This window comes from Calypte anna, chromosome 21 (assembly GCF_003957555.1).
Source record: "Calypte anna isolate BGI_N300 chromosome 21, bCalAnn1_v1.p, whole genome shotgun sequence".
Classification (NCBI taxonomy): domain Eukaryota; kingdom Metazoa; phylum Chordata; class Aves; order Apodiformes; family Trochilidae; genus Calypte; species Calypte anna.
This window is the reverse complement of record NC_044266.1, coordinates 5,518,941-5,531,185: the sequence shown is the minus strand read 5'-3', so window position 1 is coordinate 5,531,185 and position 12,245 is coordinate 5,518,941. Positions and strand designations below refer to the sequence as shown.

Genomic DNA, 12,245 nt, shown 5'->3' with positions numbered 1-12,245 from the left:
TGGGTGTACATCTGTATGCATGCAAAAAAAAAGTAAAAAACCAAAGCAACAGAAAGGTACAAGCAGTTGTAATAAATAATTCAGTGTATGTTATCCTTTATATAACCCGAGCAACCCTTTAAAACCACTTTAAAAAATACCAGGATTCTTTTTTGGGGGAAAAAGGTTCTTTTTTTTCCAATTTTTTTTCCTCCAGAGTTGTAATTCAGATGCCTGTGGAGAAATATGACTGTAAAAATTTAATGCAAGATATAAAAGTGACTGTGAAGAATGACCTAAAATAGCTTTCCAGTGTGGAAAAAAATATCACTTCTTGATATGTTACAGCAATAGAAACCAGTGCTTGGGAGTATCTTCAGTCTGGGCTTTAAGAAAACACAAGTTTGAAAGAAAATGTCGTGGTTTATGGCAAGGAGAGAAATATCTCAGCTAGATTCCTTCTGAGGTTCTGTTTGGAGCCTTTGGCAGAATGCAGACTTAGAGTCTTAAGTCCTAGAAATGATGAATTGGATGGAAGAGACGTAATCAGGGGTCCTTGACAAATCCATTGAGCAGAGGGCTCTGCAGGTATTACAGGAGTAGCAGCAGTGTGTGTTTAAGGTCTGGCTTTGCAACAAACAGGTCATTTTTTTAGGTTGTGATTTTTATACATCGTTTCTCTAGGTTTTACAGAAGTTGTGCAGCACAGAGGTGTGGAAGTGTGCCCCATCCTCAGCACCCAGGGACTGCTTTTTCACTCCCACTTTTTATTTGCTCAGTCATCCTATGTGGCTTTCCACGTGGATCCCACACTGCAGTTTCCCAATCTGGTTACTTTGGGGCAGGATGGCTGCTTTGCAAAGTGGTCCCTGCTCTGATACCACCATGCAGTGACTCTGAGCTGCTGTGTCACGCTTGGGTGGGAGGAAAAATTATTTGAGGTCACAGAATCACAGAATTAGCCGGGTTGGAAGGGACCTCAGAGATCATCTAGTCCAACCCTTGACCCACCGGAGCAGTTGCTAGACCATGGCACTGAGTGCCACATCCAGTCTTTTTTTAAATGTCTCCAGGGACGGAGAATCTACCACCTCACCGGGCAGTCCATTCCATAGCCTGATCACCCTCTCCGTGAAGAAATTCTTTCTAATATCTAACCTAAACCTCCCCTGGCACAACTTAAGACTGTGTCCTCTTGTCTTGTTGAAGGTCGTCTGTGAAAAGAGTCCAGTTCCCACCTCGCTACAGCCTCCTTTCAGGGAGTTGTAGACAGCAATGAGGTCTCCCCTGAGCCTCCTCTTCTTCAGGCTGAACAGCCCCAGCTCTCTCAGCCTCTCCTCATAGGGCCTGTGCTCGAGTCCCTTCACCAGCCTGGTTGCCCTCCTTTGGACCTGTTCCAGGACCTCTACATCCTTCTTAAACTGAGGGGCCCAGAACTGGACACAGGACTCGAGGTGTGGCCTCACCAGCGCTGAGTACAGGGGAAGAATCACCTCCCTGGACCTGCTGGTGACGCTGTTTCTGATCCAGGCCAGGATGCCATTGGCCTTCTTGGCCACCTGGGCACACTGCTGGCTCATGTTCAGTTTCTTGTCAATGCAGACTCCCAGGTCCCTTTCTGCCTGGCTGCTCTCCAGCCACTCTGTCCCCAGCCTGTAGCGCTGCAGCCCACAGATGTAACCACTAATTTTAGTTAGATAAAGATGAACAATAATTTGTTTATCCTTTCCATGCCTTTTCACATGGATTATCAGGACCTCACTTGCACATTACTGAGCTCTTTTTTCCCCAAGAAAACTATGTGGTGCTTGCCAAAAATGGGAATAGCAAATCATGTGGTTTTCAGTATGAGCCTAAATCATCTCCCATGAAATAAAATCAGAGGAACACATTTTCCTGTAGGGCAGAGATAGGAGGTGAGGAAGAGGCAAAGTGTGATTTGTTGAATGAAATGAAGTTTGCCCAAGAACTTGTAGGTGCTCAGAATTGCTGAGAAAACTTTGGTAGAACCTCTGTGTTGATGAAATACTCCTGGTATTAAAACCAAAGTCACCTAACCTCATCAGGTATCATCTTCATTTATCTTACCCAGTATCCCAGAGGAAATACTGATATTTGGGAGGTTGTTTTTTAAATAAATGATTCCAGCAGTAGAATTATTTTAAAGCAAACCCCAGTCAGAAGTAGTTGTTTCAGTGGGATAGTCTTGTAATCATTTCCCTTCATCAATAATGCAGGATGATTATTACAAGTGCTACTTTGGGGCATAAAGATTTGGGATTCCTCCTGTAAGAAGCTTCTTTATCCTGCAAGAAATGAATGCACTTAATTGTACATCTCCTATAAAAGCCCAAACCTGTGGAATCTGGAAAGGGAAATGGAGGAGGAGTGACATTTTAGTTCTGTTGGGACATATTTTGAAGAGACTTCCTTCAAGAAGCTTTTTTGGCTTGGAGTTTGGGGAAAGTCATTAAGCAAGGGAGCTGCACCAGAGGGGAGTGTGAGCAGCAGAGGCCTCTGTGTGTGCCTGCACCCAGAGCAGTGGGGGCTGATTCCTGTTGGAAAGGAAACAAAAATGGACAAATGATCAGAAGCAGATGTGCTCTTCCCATTCAGCAGGAGGCACGAGTTGGGAATCAGTGAAGCAAAGGAACTGTGTACATGCAGACCTCACACAAGCAGCCTTCTTTTGGGAGGTGATGGTGGAGGTTTGTAACAGCAGCATGCTGGGATCCCAGGTGCTGAAGCTTGGTCCAAAAATACTTTGGGATAACATTGACTCCTGGATGTGAGTAGAAATGAGTGTGAAGTTGATGCATTTGAAAAGAAGTGCAGGGGAATTGGTTGGGTGTAGCCTTGAGCAGAGTTTCTGTAGCCTGACAAGATTCAACACTGCTCTAAATGTTCTATATTAATTGCAGTCTCCCTGGGTCTCCTTGGAGTCAGGTTGCCCAGCTCAGTGCCAACTGATGGCTAAGAAAGTAATGGGGAAGTGAATTGGTGAAGAACCTATTTGCCCCCCATTTTCAGTAATTTAAGGCTCAACCCCATGATTTGTTTCTTTGAGTATTCATTTTCTGGCTTTTCTGCAACAGAGGTGCCCATAGGTGGCCCCCCAATGATTTCACACCCAGCAGAGGTTCTGTGATCTGTCCTTTAAAGGGATCTTCCTGCAATGAAGAGGATCCTATAGAGGAGAGATTAGGGAGGATTATCCTCCCCAGCTACCCTGTGCTTAAAGAAAGGATCAGGGTCAGGAGGCTGCAAAGTGGGCAAGAGGGATGCTCAGTTCCTTGATGCCAGCACTGCTGCTCTGGAGCTGTTTGCACCAGACTAAGTGAATAAATCAAATTCTGGAAGTGTTTCTGTCCAAGTCTGAACTCTCTACACTCTTTTTTTTGTTTGTTTTGTTTTTTAGGGGGGGGCTTTGTTTAGGGAAAGAGCATTTCTTAATGCTAGAACTATTGTATCATAGTCAGATGCTCCTTGTCCCATCCATCCTGATCAAACCTGAATGGACACATGGACACAACCATATATCTGAAATTAGGCTCTTGGAGGGGGAAGAATAATCCAGAATGTGAGGGTGCTGAGCCCCTGGCCCAGGTTTCCCAGAGAAGCTGTGGCTGCCCCATCCCTGGCAGTGCTGAAGGTTGGATGGGGCTTGGAGCACCCTGGGCTGGTGGGAGGTGTCCCTGAGCATGGCAGGAGGGTTGGAGTAAGTGGACTTTAAGTCTGTTCCACCTCAAACCTCTACAAAAAAATGCTTAAAATCAAAAGATTTAAACTCAAAAAGAAAGAGAATTCCAGCCTGAGTTTTTATTTCATCTTTCTTTGTTATTCCTTTAAATCACAGGCCTCTGGAAAACTAAGATTAGTAGATAACCTCTTGCTACTCAGTTAAAGAAAGAAGAAAAGTGGTGCCCTAGCAAAATAACATGCAATTTTGTGTATCCATTTTTAGGAAAATAATATAATCTCTAGCTTTAGAAGGATATTAGCTTCTGTAGTAATCACAAACCAAGGCATGTTCTGCAGAATCCATTTAATAAACAGAAACCCAAACCCCTGTCACCATGAAGGCAAACATCCCATAACACAGCTGGGGGGGCTCATAGAGTCTTTCCCTGGTAGATTTTTATTTTATATTTTAAATTAGTGAATAAAGACACAAATTCAGCAAGTTTGTCTTCAGTTATCTACTGCTAACATCCAGCTCTGCATCTCACATTCCAGTTTATTTATAAGTAATCTGTTACAGGAGCCAAGATGAGGCTGCAGCAGTCCAGATGCTGCTGTGGTTGGTGTGAGAGGCACTCGATTGAGCACCTCAGCTCTTGATTTTTTTTTCTGTGGGTTTATTAAACTGGACTTGGCTAATCATAGGAGGTCCTCCCAGGCCAGTGGTAGGCTCCCATTAGGCACTGGCCAAGTGTGTTGTGGCCAAGGTATCAGAGTGGTGGGATTTTCTGGTGGTTCTGTTGCCTTCATGAAGCTTTCAAGCCCATTTTAGTAGGTCCAGCCCCTGCCCTGCTCATCAGAGTCTCAAGGGCAGGCAGCAGCACAGCTTTGCTTTTGGTTTCCAGATTTCACAGCCAATGCAGAGCAGCTTTCCTGGCAGCTCACCTCCAGTTTAGGTTATTGGCATGTTTTAATTTCTGAAGTGAGCCACTGAATGCTCACACTACCCCAGGATTTTACTGATACCCATTTTCCCCTTGTCAAAGGCCTGTGAGGACTTGGGTGCTGCTGGAGAGCAGAGGATTTTGGAGGCTCTGGCCTTGGTGCAGTCATGTGTGCACTTGGAAGTGCAGGGAGATAAAGGTTGGCAGTGTAGAAGTACCACAGCTATTGCAAATAACCTCATCTTCTCCACCAGAAGTGATGCTCAAGGAGACATCTTGGTGATGAGCACCCACTTGACTGCCTGATGGGGTGTTCAGCTGAGTGATTTCCTTAGAGTCTGTGTTGCTTTCACTTCCTTTTCCCCCCCCTTAACTGTATTTTTTTTTTATATCCATGGAAAAAGCATTTAATTGTGAACTTCAACTTTTGCTCTCCTGTTGTGCCCTCTTGGAGCTTGGTGCTGAAGTTCTGTTAAAGTTCAAGGGTTTCCTTCTGCCTTCTTTGCCTTGCCTTGAATTGCTGGGGGTATCACCAGTGCTTATGGGATTGGTTTTTTCCTTTGATTATCTTTTTTTTTTTTTTTTTTTTTGCTATAACCACTCTACAAAGTGTACTTAAAACACTTCCTGATAGAGATAGTAGAGCAAGTATATGTACCATGAATATGTTTTACAACATTTTGCCTAATAAGTTGTGGTTAGAATGTTTTTTATAGAAGCTGAGAAAGGAGATCAGTGTGTGCAAGGATTGCTTTGGCATTTTGTTCTTTGCTGGTGGCAGCCCCTTCAGATAATGGGACCTTGTGTGCAGTCCTTTTTTTTTTTTCCTTTGTGGAGGGGAGAATGCAAATTCCCCCTTCCTTTAACTTTTGGATCCCTTTGCAGAATCACAGGATTGTTTCCCTGTGGTTTGTAACAGATCAGAAGATCCCAGGCCTGAGGTCAAAGGGATCTTGCAAAGCAAAACCCCAGCAGTAAAGCTCATCCAGTTCTTAAACCTTTCCATCCAGTATTTTTTAGATCCTTCCCTGTTTTTCTGAACCACACAAATAATGAACTGCTACAACATAAACTGCTTCTCAATAGAAATACAAATTATTTTTGTATGGATATAAAACATGTTGCTTTTTTCTAAGGAAGATTACAATATCTCTACAGATTGGATTACTAATGTTCTGTTTTACTAACAGTTTATCTCCACACAGGTAACACAAGTAGCAAGACAACCTGGTCCTCCTGCCCCATCCCCTTACACTGCACATGAAATAAATAAGGGACACCCAAATCTTGCTGCCACACCACCGGGACATGCATCGTCCCCTGGGCTTTCACAGGTAAGACCTGGTGTTGGAGCAGGGTGTTCCCAGCCTCCTCCTTTTCCTCTTGTACCATTCTCAGCTTTGCTACTCCAAGTTCTGACACAGCTGTCCTGTTTGTGACCAATGTGTACAACTTGATTACTGAATAATGTCTTTATGTGGCTTGAGCCTTCCAGTCACTTCAGGCATCAGTTCACTGTTGATTTTTTAACTGAAACCAAAAACAACTGGAAAAATTGTAAAAAGCACTCAGGAGGAATGTGCCTCCCTGTTGAGTGAGGCTCACTGGGGCATTTTAAATGCCATGAAAGTGCCTCACGTCCTCTGATAGGGATTTTCCATTTCAGATGTTTTGTACAGGATGCTGCAATTCTCTGATTCTCCTGAGAAATGGGACAGGAAAATGAATTACAAAAAAAGTATGCTAATAAAAGAAATGAGCAAAGGACTGATTACAACAAAAAAAGTACAGAAGCAGAGATAAATAGGAGTTATAATAAGAATGGGGAAATAAATTGGTCTTTTTGTAATCTTCATGGGATGAATATTCCTACAGGGTTGATGTGAGAGTGGAGAAGGTTATCTTAGAAAAGGAAGGAGCAAAAGAGACAGGTAATGGGATGGAGAAAGAGGGGAGATAAAAGATGGGAGGAAGTGGGGTAAGTAAAAGCATTGAGCTTTGAGATAAAGGCAAGCTTTATGTTTTGTTTGCCCTTGTTTAATTAACACTTGTTGGAATCAATGGAAGATGTGAGTAGGTTGGCTGCCAAGGAGTGAGGTTTCATCCTGAACAAGGTGTTGGGTGGGAGGAGAGACAATAGCTGGGGACAGGTGTGGTGCTGAGAGCCTGGAGTGCATCCCAGTGCTGGGAGAAAGCTTTCTGGTCCTGCCAGCCTCTTTAATTTGGATGAAATATTAAACTGCAAGTGACCTTTTAGACTGGGAGATACATGGAAAAAAAAAATCAGGTCGTGTGAGGAACACATCACCTTAATGTTACCTATTCAAGGCAAAACCTGGTGGGAAAACTGGAAGCCTGTGGTTGTGTTGAAAAATGTGCAAAACTCATCCTTTATGGAGTGGGAAAGTAGAGGCTGAAGTGTCTATTCAGGATCACAAGTAGCATTGCAGGCATTAGTCAGCAGTATGGGAGCAGTTTCTTGTGCTTGGGAACTGGAAATAAAGCCTCTGGTTTGAAGACTTGAGCCTCATGTAATAGAGGGGGAACACAGCAGGGCTGCAGAGCAAACCCTAAAATGTCATCAGGCTGATGTCACCTATCAAAAAATTAATTCCTGGTACCTCATCCCCAGAGGGAAGCTCATTGTGTGGCAGAGGAGAGAGGAAACAAGAGAACATTCTAGGCAGTCTCTTCAAAAAAAGTACTCTACTCAAGGGTGGTGGTTTTTTTTTTTGGGTTTTTTTTTCATCAGTTAATATTTTCCTGTTGAGTCAGTGCCTACGTAGGGAGCAGGCTCTGTGCCAAATCCCTGCTCCAGCCAGGCAGGCAAACTCTGCCTTCCTGTTCTGCTGCCTCTTCTCAGCTTGGAGTCAAGTGTCAGTCGTGTCACTCCTTGTCCCTGGTAAGAGCAGTTTGACCTCATGTCCTCCCTGTCAGCTGAGGATCCTCCAGAGCTCTGGGAGGGATATTTGTCCTCTGACAGCATGAGGCTGGTCCTGGTGTGCTTAGCAAGAAGAAAAAGCAAGATCCAAGCTTCTCAGCCAGGCAAAGCATTGGTCATTGTGCTTTTTTGGGGACTCTAGAGGAGGGAGGTCTGGGGAGCTTTTCCAAAGTGATTTCTGCAAAGCAGGAAAAGAGCAAAACTGGGGGGTGCTGTTCATTCACAGGGCTGCGTTGCCTCTGGCCAGGTATCTTCCCTCTCAGCTGACCTCATTTGCAACTGGTGGAGCATCCCAATGGAAGTTCCTGCACTTAGGACACTTCCACAAGTAGAGCTTAAAAGAGGATCAGGACTCCTGACATAAACAGCTGGAGGATCACCTGTCCCCAGAGAAAGTCCTGTGTACCTCTGAACTCTTAGAGTTTTGTATAAGCTTAAATCTTTTGGGTTGTTGTGGGGTTTTTAACACTAGAATTCTGAATATTCTCACATATATCTCACCTCAGCCCCTGTCAGGTGTTGGGTTCCAGCATTGTATTTTGGTAAGAAGTTCCCTAGTTAAGCAGAGTGTTGGATGAAAGTATTACCTTTTCATTGCATCCCTCATTTGTCTCCTGTGGGTTTCATTGAATGCCCTCTTGTGCTTGCCTTAAGAAATGAGGTGAAGGGAAGTTTCCCATTTCCAGACCACCTGTAGTTTTGTGAACTTATGTCATGCTTTCATTTATTTGCTTTCTTTTAGGTAAACAATCAAAATCCTTTAAATCTCTCATCACTTCAAGGTTTTCCATGCTGTAATTGTTCTTTTTGTCTGATTCCTGGACCCTTTAAACCCTGCTATTTCCCTTTAGAGATAAAGGGACCCGAGCTGGGAGCTGGCCTGGTGTTCTGATGAATGCTTTGTTAATTGATTTCTTTACCAGCAATGTAACACTTCACAAACTGCATCTGAGCAGCCCACACTACCTTGATGACTGAACATTGAACAAAGGTGGTTTTTGCATTGATCCTGTTGTGCCTGTTGTGGTGTGTGTCTGTGCATGGCAGGGGGTGCCTGGTCTGGATTTGACCCAGTCATTAAAGAAGTAATAAAAAGACAACTTCATCTGACTGAGGGTTTTATCAAGGTCATTGATTTCTCCACCAGAACCATGACTGAATGAATCCTCACCAGACTGAGTCTTTCCAAGGTAGGGACTGCTGTTTGGACAGTAGTGAATGAAAATACTTATGTATATTTTGGGGCTTTTGGTATCATTTAGGTCTAAAAATAATTGTGCCAGTGGTAGAATGAGTGTGGTCACAAATTACTCCTGAGTGTTAAGTGCCAGTCCAGGGCTCAGCAGAGGTCAGTCCCTTGTTTTCATTTAGGTGGCATCTCAGCATCCCTCTTCTGGGAGCTCAGAGTTCCAAGAGGGACTCTTAAGCTGTGTCATGGAGAACAGAGAGTTAATGAGTGCTGCTGTTCCACAGCTGATCCCCTCCCTGTCCTGGCTGCTCTAATGCTGCTTGTTCCACTCAGTCTGGGTGGTGGGAGATGAGGAATTATCTTTAAATGCTAGTAAGTGAGAAAAGGAACTCCTGTCCCTTACACAAGCTCTGGGCACAGGCAGTGCTGGACTGGACCAGTGTTTTAGGTCTTGTGTGTGATGAGATGACAGCATCATGTTGAGTGGGTTGTAAGAGAGACTTTGGGAACCCCAGATCAGGAGATGCATGGGGTATTTACTGTCTTCCATGGGCAGAAAAATCAGGTGCAAACCTATGTTTGTAGTTGGCTTTCCTTTATTTTAAAAAGCAGAAGCAGATGGTCCTGCAGTGCTGCAGTTTGCTGTCTTTTTCACTTATTCTTCTACCTTTTCCTTTTCACGTAGCCAAAACAAGAGACAGACTTGCTGTTTGACTTCCTCCAAAGTCTTTCATAATGACCAGCCTCTGGCACTTCTGCCCTTCAGAATTAGGTTCTGCAGCAAAACAAGAAGAGTTTGGCAGTGATGTGAAACAGTCCCACACCCCCGTCTCCCTAGCAAGAGACAGTGTTTCTGGTTCCCAAATTCCAGGGCCTTGAAGTCATCCTGCTGCTCTCAGGAATGTGTTGAACTCTGCCAGCATTGGGGAATGCACAGCACATGTTGTTGCAGTGATGTTATGGCCAGATGTGGCCCCGTGTACATAAAATTTCCTATTTCTGTTACATTTCACACCAAAGGGCCCCTTGGAAAGAGAGAGAGGAAGGGTGCGAGTCCTCTGCCTCTTCTCTTGGGTTGTGGGCTTTAGAAGTGGCTGGTTTGAGATAGTTTGCTTACTTGGAGTACAGAGGAAAGGAGAAGTCATGGAAAAAGAGAGAAGTTTCTCCCTGGGCATGGCACTGGGAGCAGGTTATCCTGAGAGGAGGGAGGGCATGGATTTACCATGTCCTAGGCACCACGAGGTGAGTGCTGGCTGAGCCCTCTCCTCCCATGATGGATGTGGGACAGTGCAGTGAGCAGTGCAGGTAAAGAGCTTTCCCAGAGGCAGTTAATGCAAAGCAGCTGAGCCAGTGTAAATCTGCCCCCAGCTCCAGCTTTATGTTACACAGGGAACAGAATTTATGGCATAGCCACATTATGATGGGAATAAGGAGAGAGCAGAACGCTTCCAGAGCAAGAAGGCTGGGGCTTGGAGGGAGGGAAGCAGCAGCAACACCCTTCCCTTTGTCCAGTGAGGGAGCTAAAGAGAAGGAAAAGGCTCCTTGACTGAGCAGGAGGCAGTGTGTGAAGCTCGGAGCTCCAGGAAAATACAATTGCATCCCTCTTTGTGACCTAGGAGTGTTTGGAATGGTCCCGAGGAACAAGTGCAGTGGGTTCTGGTGATGAAAGGACTGGTCTGGAAAAGGCTCTTGGCTTTAAATGTCAAAGCTTAAAAACCATGGGCTCCGGTGTGCACAGAGGGATTCTTTTAGTCTGAGACCACAGTTTGTAAGTGCCAACCCACCCTTCTTGGAACAAATTGCCAGGAATTTCCTCTGCAGGCAGGGAAAGTGTTAGCTCTTGTTAAGAACATACTGCACTGAGCAGATCAGCACTTGGTGCCCACAGCTGAAATGATGGAGTATCCAGTTAGCAGAGGACCCTTTGGCATCTCCCAAGGAAGCTGCTGTGGTTATTGACAGCTGTGTTTAATAATCCCTTATCCATTTCTGACAGTGTCGAGATCGAGCCACAGAAAACAAAAGTGCAAGAAAACTGAATTCTCAGGAGCTTGCTGTACAGAGACCTTGACTTCTAGGTGCCTGATTTCAATCCAAAACAGACTGTACTAGCTGCAACTTGTTACCAGCTGGTTCTGTGCTTTAAGTGAAGAGTTTTGTGGTCTCATTCTGGTCCTCAAAAATGTCACCCTTGCTAAATTAGTGCTTGTAATAGCAGAGAGACATTCCTTGGTACCTTAAGGTCTGGGAATCCGTGCCAGGCAGCGTGTCTGGGCCATCTGTGGTGTGTTTATCACCAATCCCCAAGCCCCTCTTTTATTATCTTGGATCCTTTCTACAGGAGCTGGAATCCTGTTATAACCATGATATTTAGTCAACATTTCCCTCCCATTATTGGAAGTTCAGTTTAGATTTTATAATCTTTTAATAAAGTGACATTTATTAATGGATTGGAATGGGAGGAGGGATGTGATTTGATTGCAACCAAAAATCAAGTGTCCTGGGACATAGTGAGTGTCCCAGTCACTGTTTGGTGCTTTCTGGGTTTGTTGTGTAAGGCCAGATAACAAACTTCATGACCCCTGGTGCACGGGGGGCTCCCTAATTTCCCTAATTTGTCCAAACACCCTTCTGTCAGTTTTTCTTTGGAGAGCATCTTTTGTGGATGCTTTGGTCAGAGCTGATTCTCTAAACTTTTCAGGGAACTCTTCACTCAGTTTTTCTGTACAGGAATCTCCTTGTTTTATATAAGATCTCTTTGTAACAATTCATGCTTAATAAAACCATGGAGTATCCTCTAAGTTGGAGAGCAGGTAGAGTTGTCAGCTGGGATATTAATTAGCAGCCATCTTTGTGACCACAATGATGTGGGCACAGAATTCTCTTTGCATAAGTGAAGGAATTAAGCTCCAGCCAGCCAAGAGAGTTTATGTGTCCCCTCTGACTTGTTTCTTGGCTCTTTTATCCATTACAGATAATGAGGATAAAGAAAATTAAGAACAACAGAACTCTTGCTGGTGCTTTGTGGGTAAGAAACCTGCCTCCCAGAGACATCCATTAATGTCTCCTTCTGAGCAGTCAAGAATTTGCCCTCCAGTACTTCTTTTCTTGCATGTGCTTCTGTACATCCTGGTCAGGCTTCTTCCCAACATTCTTTTTAATGCAGCTTGCTAATTCTGAGCTTGCAGGAATATAGAACTGCAGGTGGAGATTTCACAATGTGAGTTAGTTAATAGCTGGTAAATCCAGGAGAAGTGTAATCTTCTTTTGGCCTTTATGTTATAAAGACCTGCTGGAAGTGCAGCTGAACTCTGTTTTGTAATAGGATTAGTAGGTTTTTGATTGGGTTAATAAAGCTGGGAATATTTGCTCATGTAACATATTTCATTATTTTTGATTCATTGCTGTGCCTTTTGCCTCTTTCATTTAAATCTGGACAAATCTGTGCTGGAAGCACAAAGCACATCTGTGTCTCTCTTTGGGGTTTCAGGGTGCTTTCCTGTAGGGATGC

The 12,245-nt window shown here is 44.2% G+C and overlaps 1 protein-coding gene across 9 annotated transcripts in view; it reads left to right on the top strand.

Moving 5' to 3' along the window:
* EIF4G3 (eukaryotic translation initiation factor 4 gamma 3) overlaps window positions 1–12,245 on the top strand; it is a 138,871-nt gene that overhangs the window by 42,260 nt on the left and 84,366 nt on the right. For 4 of the 9 annotated variants that reach the window (XM_030463917.1, XM_030463915.1, XM_030463913.1 and 1 more), the window contains one exon: window positions 5,810–5,938. The gene's annotated coding sequence lies outside the window, so the exon portion shown is untranslated. Of the gene's footprint in view, window positions 1–5,794; window positions 5,939–12,245 lie in introns of those variants that run through there. The other 5 variants (XM_030463912.1, XM_030463908.1, XM_030463910.1 and 2 more) reach the window with 2 other exon arrangements.